At 52.6% G+C, this 12,500-nt stretch overlaps 1 protein-coding gene across 1 annotated transcript in view; it reads left to right on the top strand.

The window, feature by feature from the left end:
• The window catches only part of LOC128666644 (cytochrome P450 2D15), a 236,422-nt gene that overhangs the window by 539 nt on the left and 223,383 nt on the right, over positions 1–12,500 (top strand). The window lies entirely within an intron of this gene.

Genomic DNA, 12,500 nt, shown 5'->3' with positions numbered 1-12,500 from the left:
AGGAATCCCAGAGAGACAGGAGCAGTGTTCCCTCTAAGGCCAGTTTTGTGTGCGGCCCAGCAGTGAAACAGTTAATAAGGTAACCACATCCTGCAATTAGCAAACACTGCACAATGCAGATGGCAAGGTATAGTTCTCTTGTTAACTGTTTCACTGCTGGGCTGCACACAAAACTGTTCTTAGAGGGAACACTGGACAGGAGCAGGAATCCCAGAGAGACAGGAGCAGGAATCCCAGAGGGAGGGGAGCAGGAATCCCTGAGAGACAGGAGCAGGAATCCCAGAGAGACAGGAGCAGGAATCCCAGAGGGAGGGGAGCAGGAATCCCTGAGAGACAGGAGCAGGAATTCCAGAGAGACAGGAGCAGGAATCCCAGAGAGAGGGGAGCAGGAATTCCAGAGAGACAGGAGCAGGAATCCCAGAGAGAGGGGAGCAGGAATCCCAGAGAGAGGAGAGCAGGAATCCCAGAGAGAGGGGAGCAGGAATCCCAGAGAGAGGGGAGCAGGAATCCCAGAGAGACAAGAGCAGGAATCCCAGAGAGAGGGGAGAAGGAATCCCAGAGAGACAGGAGCAGAAATCCCTGAGAGACAGGAGCAGGAATCCCGGAGAGACAGGAGCAGGAATCCCAGGGAGAGGGGAGCAGGACTCCCAGAGAGACAGGAGCAGGAATCCCAGAGAGACAGAAGCAGGAATCCCAGAGAGACAGGAGCAGGAATCCCAGAGAGACAGGAGCAGGAATCCCTGACAGAGGGGAGCAGGAATCACAGAGAAAGGGGAGCAGGAATCCCAGAGATAGGGGAGCAGGAATCCCAGAGAGAATGGAGCAGGAATCCCTGAGAGACAGGAGCAGGAATCCCAGAGAGAGAAGAGCAGGGATCCCAGAGAGAGGGGACCAGGAATCCCAGAGGGAGGGGAGCAGGAATCCCAGAGAGACAGGAGCAGGAATCCCAGAGAGACAGGAGCAGGAATCCCAGAGGGAGGGGAGCAGGAATCCCTGAGAGACAGGAGCAGGAATCCCAGAGAGACAGGAGCAGGAATCCCAGAGGGAGGGGAGCAGGAATCCCTGAGAGACAGGAGCAGGAATTCCAGAGAGACAGGAGCAGGAATCCCAGAGAGAGGGGAGCAGGAATTCCAGAGAGACAGGAGCAGGAATCCCAGAGAGAGGGGAGCAGGAATCCCAGAGAGAGGAGAGCAGGAATCCCAGAGAGAGGGGAGCAGGAATCCCAGAGAGAGGGGAGCAGGAATCCCAGAGAGACAAGAGCAGGAATCCCAGAGAGAGGGGAGAAGGAATCCCAGAGAGACAGGAGCAGGAATCCCTGAGAGACAGGAGCAGGAATCCCGGAGAGAGGGGAGCAGGACTCCCAGAGAGACAGGAGCAGGAATCCCAGAGAGACAGGAGCACGAATCCCAGAGAGACAGGAGCAGGAATCCCAGAGAGACAGGAGCAGGAATCCCTGACAGAGGGGAGCAGGAATCAAAGAGAAAGGGGAGCAGGAATCCCAGAGATGGGGGAGCAGTAATCCCTGAGAGAGGGGAGCAGGAATCCCTGAGAGAGGGGAGCAGGAATCCCAGAGAGAGGGGAGCAGGAATCTCAGAGATAGGGGAGCATGAATCCCAGAGAGACAGGAGCAGGAATCCCAGAAAGAGGGGACCAGGAATCCCAGAGAGACAGGAGCAGGAATCCCAGAGGGAGGGGAGGATGAATCCCAGAGAGACAGGAGCAGGAATCCCAGAGAGACAGGAGCAGGAATCCAGGAATCCCTGAGAGACAGGAGCAGGAATCCCAGAGAGAGGGGAGCAGAAATTCCAGAGAGACAGGAGCAGGAATCCCAGAGAGAGGGGAGCAGGAATCCCAGAGTTAGGGGAGCAGGAATCCATGAGAGAGGGGAGCAGGAATCCCAGAGAGAGGGGAGCAGGAATCCCAGAAAGAGAGGGGAGCAGGAATCCCAGAGAGGGGAGCAGGAATCCCTAAGAGACAGGAGCAGGAATCCCAGAGAGAGGGGAGCATGAATCCCAGAGATAGGGGAACAGGAATCCCAGAGAGAGGGGAGCAGGAATCCCTGAGAGAAAGGAGCAGGAATCCCAGAGAGAGAAGAGCAGGAATCCCAGAGAGAGAGGGGAACAGAAATCCCAGAGAGAGTGGAGCAGGAATCCCAGAGAGAGGGGAGCAGGAATCCTAGAGATAGGGGAGCAGGAATCCCTGAGAGAGTGGAGCAGGAATCCTAGAGAGAGGGGAGCAGGAATCCATGAGAGAGGGGAGCAGGAATCCCAGAGAGAGGGGAGCAGGAATTCCAGAGAGACAGGAGCAGGAATTCCAGAGAGAGGGGAGCAGGAATCTTTGAGAGACAGGAGCAGGAATGCCAGAGAGACAGGAGCCGGAATCCCAGAGAGAGGGGAGCAGGAATCCCAGAGAGACAAGAGCAGGAATCCCAGGAAGAGGGGAGCAGGAATTCCAGAGAGACAGGAGCAGGAATCCCAGAGAGAGGGGAGCAGGAATCCCAGAGAGAGGGGAGCAGGAATCCCAGAGATAGGGGAACAGGAATCCCAGAGAGAGGGGAGCAGGAATGCCAGAGAGAGGGGAACAGAAATCCCAGAGAGAGTGGAGCAGGAATCCCAGAGAGAGGGGAGCAGGAATCCTAGAGATAGGGGAGCAGGAATCCCTGAGAGAGTGGAGCAGGAATCCTAGAGAGAGGGGAGCAGGAATCCCTGAGAGACAGGAGCAGGAATCCCAGAGAGAGGGGAGCAGGAATTCCAGAGAGACAGGAGCAGGAATTCCAGAGAGAGGGGAGCAGGAATCCCTGAGAGACAGGAGCAGGAATGCCAGAGAGACAGGAGCAGGAATCCCAGAGAGAGGGGAGCAGGAATCCCAGAGAGACAAGAGCAGGAATCCCAGGAAGAGGGGAGCAGGAATTCCAGAGAGACAGGAGTAGGAATCCCAGAGAGAGGGGAGCAGGAATGCCAGAGAGAGGGGAGCAGGAATGCCAGAGAGAGGGGAGCAGTAATCCCTGAGAGAAAGGAGCAGGAATCCCAGAGAGAGAAGTGCAGGAATCCCAGAGAGAGAGGGGAGCAGAAATCCCAGAGAGAGGGGAGCAGAAATCCCTGAGAGAGTGGAGCAGGAATCCCAGAGAGAGGGGAGAAGGAATCAGTGGCGTCACTAGGGTTGGTGTCACCCGGGGCGGTATCTCATGGTGTCACCCCCCCCCCCCCCACCCCACACTTAATTTTTTTTTTTTCTAATGTTACTCCTAAATCGTAACTCCCATATAACACTGAATGTAATAGCAATAGTAGTGACAATTTGACATACACCTTCAAATAATACATGAAAAAAATTAATTAGAAAGATAAATGTTTTTTCAAAATGTAAACTTTACTGAAATAAATTAAATAACACAAAATAAAACAGGAACAAATACACTCCCATGCCATGTGTAACTGTAACATTAAACTTTACTGAAATAAATTAAATAACACAAATACAAATACATTTATAAGACCTTATTAATGGGAGAAGGGGCTGGAAATCACTATTTAATTACATGCTACAAATCTACAGCTTAGTTGAAAGTAGAATTGCACAGATTAATCATTATCTGCCATTCGACCATCAGCATCAGGCAGATATTCCAGTTATTTGTCCCTGGAACTTGGAAGTAATTTTACATCTTAACATTATTTGCCAGCATTTCCTTAATGGAAATAAGGGAGATTTATAATTATAAGACCTCCTGGACATGAATATCTGTGTTCCTGCCAATGCGTAGTGAACTGATCATCATCCTGATGCAATCACTGAACTGTGCAAATGCTAACTCCTCCTGACCTTTGGCAATGGCACGTGGCACCAGCAAATTATCTAGGGCATTACTAGGGACCGGGGTGTGTGTGCTATATGCAGTTGCACCCATTCGCTGGCTAGTGGCTACTGTACTGGAATGGACTTGTAAGTTTCACAAAAAGCACAAACTGAACCAAGCACCAAGTGGTCAGCACAAACCTACATGATGATCCAAGCATATGCTGAGGTCTAAGCAAAAAGCCATTATATAGCAAAAACCAAGCCCATTGCAGTTTTGCAGGGTTCCAAAGGGAAATACTTAGCTGGGGAACAAATAATTCATATTTCATTTAATTTAGAATTGCTGGAGAACTGGCAATGTATGAAATTGTCTTAAAAATTACTTTTTGTTTTTCAAAATAATTGGTATTTAACAATTTCCTGTCAGCATTGAATTGCACTATAAGATGTCTGAATAGTTGGTTCTATGGGAATCTTCAGGTTAGTGGGAATGAAAGGACTTGGGTTTTAACATCAGTGATCTTCATTTATCATCATGTATGTCTGATTTATGTCCACTGTCTGAAAGTTTCAACTATTTAAAAAGAATGCCTTAAGCTTATTTGACTTTTAATGAGTATAATATTAATTCCGACAGTGATCATCATCTTCTCTTCTATTTCTATTTCTAATCTGTCTCTGATCTGAGATCAGGTGAGGGTGGGGAGGTGGTCTGGTGGTCTACACGGTAAGATACACTGAGTAATCAGTATGTAAGACAAAAAGTCACAATCGATTGAATCAATTACAATAATTAATTACAACAATGTGTATTCATTTTCTTTTGGGCAAGCCTTTAAAATGTAAATATTACTATGATCACATTGCTTGACAGTTTCAGTAAGGCTGGCCCTTTAAATAATTGTTATCAAATCAATAATCCTTCCTGGAGGTTGCATTGCACTTCCAGAGGATTTTTAAAATCCTCTAGAAGTGCAATGCAACCTAATGACAGAAACACAATTCAGTGCCTCTGGGGAGAGAGATTTCTTTTTTACTGACTGGTTAAATGCCTTTCCCAGGAAGGATTATTGATAACAAAACAATTATTTGATAAGATTAAAGGGCCAGCCTTACACTTACTTACTGAAACTTTCAAGCAATGTGATCATAGTAATATTTACATTTTAAAGGCTTGCCCAAAAGAAAATGATAATGAATACACAAATCACAATCACATTGTTGTAAGCAATAAAGCAATTGTAAATATGAATGAATTTCAATCGATTGTGTGACTTTTTGGCCAGGCTTACTACTGATTACTAGTACTAGTACTCAGTGTATCATACCGTGTAGACCACCAGACCACCTCCCCACCCTCACCTGATCTCAGAATAGATCAGACAGATTACTAAAGAAATAGAAGAAGATCAAGATGATGATCACTGTCAGTCAGACTGTCACACACCGACATGGACATCTGACACCCCCGCACACAGCACTGAGATCATGAATGATGACACACACTGACAGTGACAGACAGTGACTTACCCTAGTTACTTCTGCTTCACGTGGTTCACTTTCACTTGGCGCTTGCTGCCGCCCTACCAGCCTGCCTGCTGCCTACAGTTGTGTCGCAGCACGTCGTCCCGCTCTCGGCTGCTCCCGCTCTCTCTATAGTGACGTCGTCTTCCTCCTGAGTCCTGCGCATGCGCAGTCACTAGTGTTGTGACTATTTGCTCCTCCCCCGACTTAGCCTGCGCCCTGTTCATCTCCGGACCGGTCACGTTCCTACTGGGTGGTGCTGCATGTGAGTCACTGTGACTGTGTCAGCAGCCAGACATTGCTGAGGAACGTGACCGTCTGTCTGTGGCTGCATGTCCTGCCCCTGCTCCTCCGACTAGAGTGATGATTGATTCCTTTCTACTGAGTGAGTCTAGTCTAATGGAGTTGGAGCAGTAGATTGATCACAGTCAGTCACTGACGTCACGGTTACATACGTTGGTTGGGTCACTCACACGGACGGACGGAGTCGGACCCCCCCCATGTACTATATTACATTAATTAAAGAAGTTAAGTAATACAACAACGCCACACAATCACTTACTATTCAGAAATAAAAAGTTAAACAGTAACATAACATTTACAAATACAATCAAAATCAAATACTATTTACTAACACAGCTGGTGGTGGTGTCACCCCCCTTTATGGTGTCACCCGGGTGCGGGCCGCCCCCCCCGCCCCCCCCTAGTGACGCCACTGGAAGGAATCCTAGAGATAGGGGAGCAGGAATCCCAGAGAGAGAAGAGCAGGAATCCCAGAGATAGGGGAGCAGGAATCCCAGAGAGAGGGGAGCAGGAATCCCAGAGATAGGGGAACAGGAATCCCAGAGATAGGGGAGCAGGAATCCCAGAGAGAGGGGAGCAGGAATCCCAGAGAGACAGGAGCAGGAATCCCAGAGAGAGGGAAGCAGGAATCCCGGAGAGACAGGAGCAGGAATCCCAGAGAGAGGGGAGCAGGAATCCCAGAGTGAGGGGAGCAGGAATCCATGAGAGAGGAGCAGGAATCACAGAGAAAGGGGAGCAGGAATCCCAGAGATAGGGGAGCAGGAATCCCTGAGAGAGGGGAGCAGGAATCCCTGAGAGAGGGGAGCAGGAATCCCAGAGAGAGGGGAGCAGGAATCTCAGAGATAGGGGAGCATGAATCCCAGAGAGACAGGAGCAGGAATCCCAGAAAGAGGGGACCAGGAATCCCAGAGAGACAGGAGCAGGAATCCCAGAGGGAGGGGAGGATGAATCCCAGAGAGACAGGAGCAGGAATCCCAGAGAGACAGGAGCAGGAATCCAGGAATCCCTGAGAGACAGGAGCAGGAATCCCTGAGAGACAGGAGCAGGAATCCCAGAGAGAGGGGAGCAGAAATTACAGAGAGACAGGAGCAGGAATCCCAGAGAGAGGGGAGCAGGAATCCCAGAGTTAGGGGAGCAGGAATCCATGAGAGAGGGGAGCAGGAATCCCAGAGAGAGGGGAGCAGGAATCCCAGAGAGAGGGGAGCAGGAATCCCAGAAAGAGAGGGGAGCAGGAATCCCAGAGAGGGGAGCAGGAATCCCTAAGAGACAGGAGCAGGAATCCCAGAGAGAGGGGAGCAGGAATCCCAGAGATAGGGGAACAGGAATCCCAGAGAGAGGGGAGCAGGAATCCCTGAGAGAAAGGAGCAGGAATCCCAGAGAGAGAAGAGCAGGAATCCCAGAGAGAGAGGGGAACAGAAATCCCAGAGAGAGTGGAGCAGGAATCCCAGAGAGAGGGGAGCAGGAATCCTAGAGATAGGGGAGCAGGAATCCCTGAGAGAGTGGAGCAGGAATCCTAGAGAGAGGGGAGCAGGAATCCCTGAGAGACAGGAGCAGGAATCCCAGAGAGAGGGGAGCAGGAATTCCAGAGAGACAGGAGCAGGAATTCCAGAGAGAGGGGAGCAGGAATCTTTGAGAGACAGGAGCACCAATGCCAGAGAGACAGGAGCAGGAATCCCAGAGAGAGGGGAGCAGGAATCCCAGAGAGACAAGTTCAGGAATCCCAGGAAGAGGGGAGCAGGAATTCCAGAGAGACAGGAGCAGGAATCCCAGAGAGAGGGGAGCAGGAATCCCAGAGAGAGGGGAGCAGGAATCCCAGAGATAGGGGAACAGGAATCCCAGAGAGAGGGGAGCAGGAATCCCTGAGAGAAAGGAGCAGGAATCCCAGAGAGAGAAGAGCAGGAATCCCAGAGAGAGAGGGGAACAGAAATCCCAGAGAGAGTGGAGCAGGAATCCCAGAGAGAGGGGAGCAGGAATCCTAGAGATAGGGGAGCAGGAATCCCTGAGAGAGTGGAGCAGGAATCCTAGAGAGAGGGGAGCAGGAATCCCTGAGAGACAGGAGCAGGAATCCCAGAGAGAGGGGAGCAGGAATTCCAGAGAGACAGGAGCAGGAATTCCAGAGAGAGGGGAGCAGGAATCCCTGAGAGACAGGAGCAGGAATGCCAGAGAGACAGGAGCAGGAATCCCAGAGAGAGGGGAGCAGGAATCCCAGAGAGACAAGAGCAGGAATCCCAGGAAGAGGGGAGCAGGAATTCCAGAGAGACAGGAGCAGGAATCCCAGAGAGAGGGGAGCAGGAAAGCCAGAGAGAGGGGAGCAGGAATGCCAGAGAGAGGGGAGCAGTAATCCCTGAGAGAAAGGAGCAGGAATCCCAGAGAGAGAAGAGCAGGAATCCCAGAGAGAGAGGGAAGCAGAAATCCCAGAGAGAGGGGAGCAGAAATCCCTGAGAGAGTGGAGCAGGAATCCCAGAGAGAGGGGAGCAGGAATCCTAGAGATAGGGGAGCAGGAATCCCAGAGAGAGAAGAGCAGGAATCCCAGAGATAGGGGAGCAGGAATCCCAGAGAGAGGGGAGCAGGAATCCCAGAGATAGGGGAGCAGGAATCCCAGAGAGAGGGGAGCAGGAATCCCAGAGAGACAGGAGCAGGAATCCCAGAGAGAGGGAAGCAGGAATCCCGGAGAGACAGGAGCAGGAATCCCAGAGAGAGGGGAGCAGGAATCCCAGAGTGAGGGGAGCAGGAATCCATGAGAGAGGAGCAGGAATCCCAGAGAGAGGGGAGCAGGAATCCCAGAGAAAGGGGAACACAAATCCCAGATAGAGGGTAGCAGGAATCCCAGAGATAGGGGAACAGGAATCCCAGAGAGAGGGGAGCAGGAATCCCTGAGAGACAGGAGCAGGAATCCCAGAGAGAGAAGAGCAGGAATCCCAGAGAGAGAGGGGAACAGAAATCCCAGGGAGAGGGGAGCAGGAATCCAAGAGAGAGGGGAGCAGGAATTCTAGAGAGACAGGAGCAGGAACCCCAGAGAGAGGGGAGCAGGAATCCCTGAGAGACAGGAGCAGGAATCCCAGAGAGACAGGAGCAGGAATCCCAGAGAGAGGGGTGCAGGAATCCCAGAGAGACAAGAGCAGGAATCCCAGAAAGAGGGGAGCAGGAATTCCAGAGAGACAGGAGCAGGAATCCCAGAGAGAGGGGAGCAGGAATGCCAGAGAGAGGGGAGCAGTAATCCCTGAGAGACAGGAGCAGGAATCCCAGAGAGAGAAGAGCAGGAATCCCAGAGAGAGAGGGGAGCAGAAATCCCAGAGAGAGGGGAGCAGAAATCCCTTAGAGAGTGGAGCAGGAATCCCAGAGAGAGGGGAGCAGGAATCCTAGAGATAGGGGAGCAGGAATCCCAGAGAGACAGGAGCAGGAATCCCAGAGAGAGAGGAACAGGAATCCCAGAGAGTGGGAAGCAGGAATCCCTGCGAGACAGGAGCAGGAATCCCAGAGATAGGGGAGCAGGAATCCCAGAGAGAGGGGAGCAGGAATCCCAGAGAGACAGGAGCAGGAATCCCAGAGAGAGGGAAGCAGGAATCCCTGAGAGACAGGAGCAGGAATCCCAGAGAGAGGGGAGCAGGAATCCCAGAGTGAGGGGAGCAGGAATCCATGAGAGAGGGGAGCAGGAATCCCAGAGAGAGGGGAGCAGGAATCCCAGAGAGAGGGGAGCAGGAATCCCAGAGAGAGGGGAGCAGGAATCCCAGAGAGGGGAGCAGGAATCCCTAAGAGACAGGAGCAGGAATCCAAGAGTGAGGGGAGCAGGAATCCCAGAGATAGGGGAACAGGAATCCCAGAGAGAAGGGAGCAGGAATCCCTGAGAGACAGGAGCAGGAATCCCTGAGAGAGAAGAGCAGGAATCCCAGAGAGAGAGGGGAACAGAAATCCCAGAGAGAGGGGAGCAGGAATCCCAGAGAGAGGGGAGCAGGAATCCCAGAGAGGGGAGCAGGAATCCCTAAGAGACAGGAGCAGGAATCCCAGAGAGAGGGGAGCAGGAATCCCAGAGATAGGGGAACAGGAATCCCAGAGAGAGGGGAGCAGGAATCCCTGAGAGACAGGAGCAGGAATCCCAGAGAGAGAAGAGCAGGAATCCCACAGAGAGAGGGGAACAGAAATCCCAGAGAGAGGGGAGCAGGAATCCCTGAGAGAGTGGAGCAGGATTCCTAGAGATAGGGGAGCAGGAATCCCTGAGAGACAGGAGCAGGAATCCCAGAGAGAGGGGAGCAGGAATCCCAGAGAGAGTGGAACAGGAATCCCAGAGAGAGGGGAGCAGGAATCCCAGAGAGAGGGGAGCAGGAATCCCTGAGAGACAGGAGCAGGAATCCCAGAGAGAGAAGAGCAGGAATTCCAGAGAGAGAGGGGAGCAGAAATCCCAGAGAGAGGGGAGCAAGAATCCCAGAGAGAGGGGAGCAGAAATCCTAGAGATAGGGGAGCAGGAATCCCTGAGTGAGTGGAGCAGTAATCCCAGAGAGAGGGGAGCAGTTATCCCAGAGAGAGGGGAGCAGGAATCCCAGAGAGAGGGTAGCAGGAATCCCTGAGAGACAGGAGCAGGAATCCCTGAGAGACAGGAGCAGGAATCCCAGAGAGACAGGAGAAGGAATCCCTGATAGAGTGGAGCAGGAATCCCAGAGAGAGGGGGGCAGAAATCCCAGAGAGATGAGAGCAGGAATCCCAGAGAGAGGGGAGCAGGAATCCAAGAGAGACAGGAGCAGGAATCCCAGAGTGAGAGGAGCAGAAATCCCAGAGAGAGAGGAGCAGGAATCCCTGAGAGACGGGAGCAGGAATCCCTGAGAGACTGGAGCAGGAATCCCTGAGAGAGGGGAGCAGGAATCGCTGAGAGATGGGAGCAGGAATCCCTGAGAGACGAGAGCAGGAATCCCTGAGAGACAGGAGCAGGAATCCCAGAGAGAGGGGAGCAGGAATCCCAGAGATAGGGGAACAGGAATCCCAGAGAGAGAGGAGCAGGAATCCCTGAGAGACAGGAGCAGGAATCCCAGAGAGAGAAGAGCAGGAATCCCACAGAGAGAGGGGAACAGAAATCCCAGAGAGAGGGGAGCAGGAATCCCTGAGAGAGTGGAGCAGGATTCCTAGAGATAGGGGAGCAGGAATCCCTGAGAGACAGGAGCAGGAATCCCAGAGAGAGGGGAGCAGGAATCCCAGAGAGAGTGGAACAGGAATCCCAGAGAGAGGGGAGCAGGAATCCCAGAGAGAGGGGAGCAGGAATCCCTGAGAGACAGGAGCAGGAATCCCAGAGAGACAGGAGCAGGAATCCCAGAGTGATAGGAGCAGAAATCCCAGAGAGAGAGGAGCAGGAATCCCTGAGAGACGGGAGCAGGAATCCCTGAGAGACTGGAGCAGGAATCCCTGAGAGAGGGGAGCAGGAATCGCTGAGAGATGGGAGCAGGAATCCCTGAGAGACGAGAGCAGGAATCCCTGAGAGACAGGAGCTGGAATCCTAGAGATAGAGAGAGAAGCAGGAATCACTGAGAGACAGGAACAGGAATCCCTGAGAGACAGGAGCAGGAATCCCAGAGAGAGGGGAGCAGGAATCCCAGAGAGAGGGGAGCAGAAATCCTAGAGATAGGGGAGCAGGAATCCCTGAGTGAGTGGAGCAGTAATCCCAGAGAGAGGGGAGCAGTTATCCCAGAGAGAGGGGAGCAGGAATCCCAGAGAGAGGGTAGCAGGAATCCCTGAGAGACAGGAGCAGGAATCCCTGAGAGACAGGAGCAGGAATCCCAGAGAGACAGGAGAAGGAATCCCTGATAGAGTGGAGCAGGAATCCCAGAGAGAGGGGGGCAGAAATCCCAGAGAGATGAGAGCAGGAATCCCAGAGAGAGGGGAGCAGGAATCCAAGAGAGACAGGAGCAGGAATCCCAGAGTGAGAGGAGCAGAAATCCCAGAGAGAGAGGAGCAGGAATCCCTGAGAGACGGGAGCAGGAATCCCTGAGAGACTGGAGCAGGAATCCCTGAGAGAGGGGAGCAGGAATCGCTGAGAGATGGGAGCAGGAATCCCTGAGAGACGAGAGCAGGAATCCCTGAGAGACAGGAGCAGGAATCCCAGAGAGAGGGGAGCAGGAATCCCAGAGATAGGGGAACAGGAATCCCAGAGAGAGAGGAGCAGGAATCCCTGAGAGACAGGAGCAGGAATCCCAGAGAGAGAAGAGCAGGAATCCCACAGAGAGAGGGGAACAGAAATCCCAGAGAGAGGGGAGCAGGAATCCCTGAGAGAGTGGAGCAGGATTCCTAGAGATAGGGGAGCAGGAATCCCTGAGAGACAGGAGCAGGAATCCCAGAGAGAGGGGAGCAGGAATCCCAGAGAGAGTGGAACAGGAATCCCAGAGAGAGGGGAGCAGGAATCCCAGAGAGAGGGGAGCAGGAATCCCTGAGAGACAGGAGCAGGAATCCCAGAGAGACAGGAGCAGGAATCCCAGAGTGATAGGAGCAGAAATCCCAGAGAGAGAGGAGCAGGAATCCCTGAGAGACGGGAGCAGGAATCCCTGAGAGACTGGAGCAGGAATCCCTGAGAGAGGGGAGCAGGAATCGCTGAGAGATGGGAGCAGGAATCCCTGAGAGACGAGAGCAGGAATCCCTGAGAGACAGGAGCTGGAATCCTAGAGATAGAGAGAGAAGCAGGAATCACTGAGAGACAGGAACAGGAATCCCTGAGAGACAGGAGCAGGAATCCCAGAGAGAGGGGAGCAGGAATCCCAGAGAAACAGGAGCAGGAATCCCAGAGAGACAGGAGCAGGAATCCCTGAGAGACAGGAGCAGGAATCCCAGAGGGAGGGGAGCAGGAATCTCAGAGAGACAGGAGCAGGAATCCCAGAGAGACAGGAGCAGGAATCCCAGAG

The sequence above is a fragment of the Bombina bombina genome, chromosome 7, assembly GCF_027579735.1.
Source record: "Bombina bombina isolate aBomBom1 chromosome 7, aBomBom1.pri, whole genome shotgun sequence".
NCBI lineage: Eukaryota > Metazoa > Chordata > Amphibia > Anura > Bombinatoridae > Bombina > Bombina bombina.
Note: the sequence above shows the minus strand (reverse complement) of the source record. Positions and strands in the feature narration are given on the sequence as shown.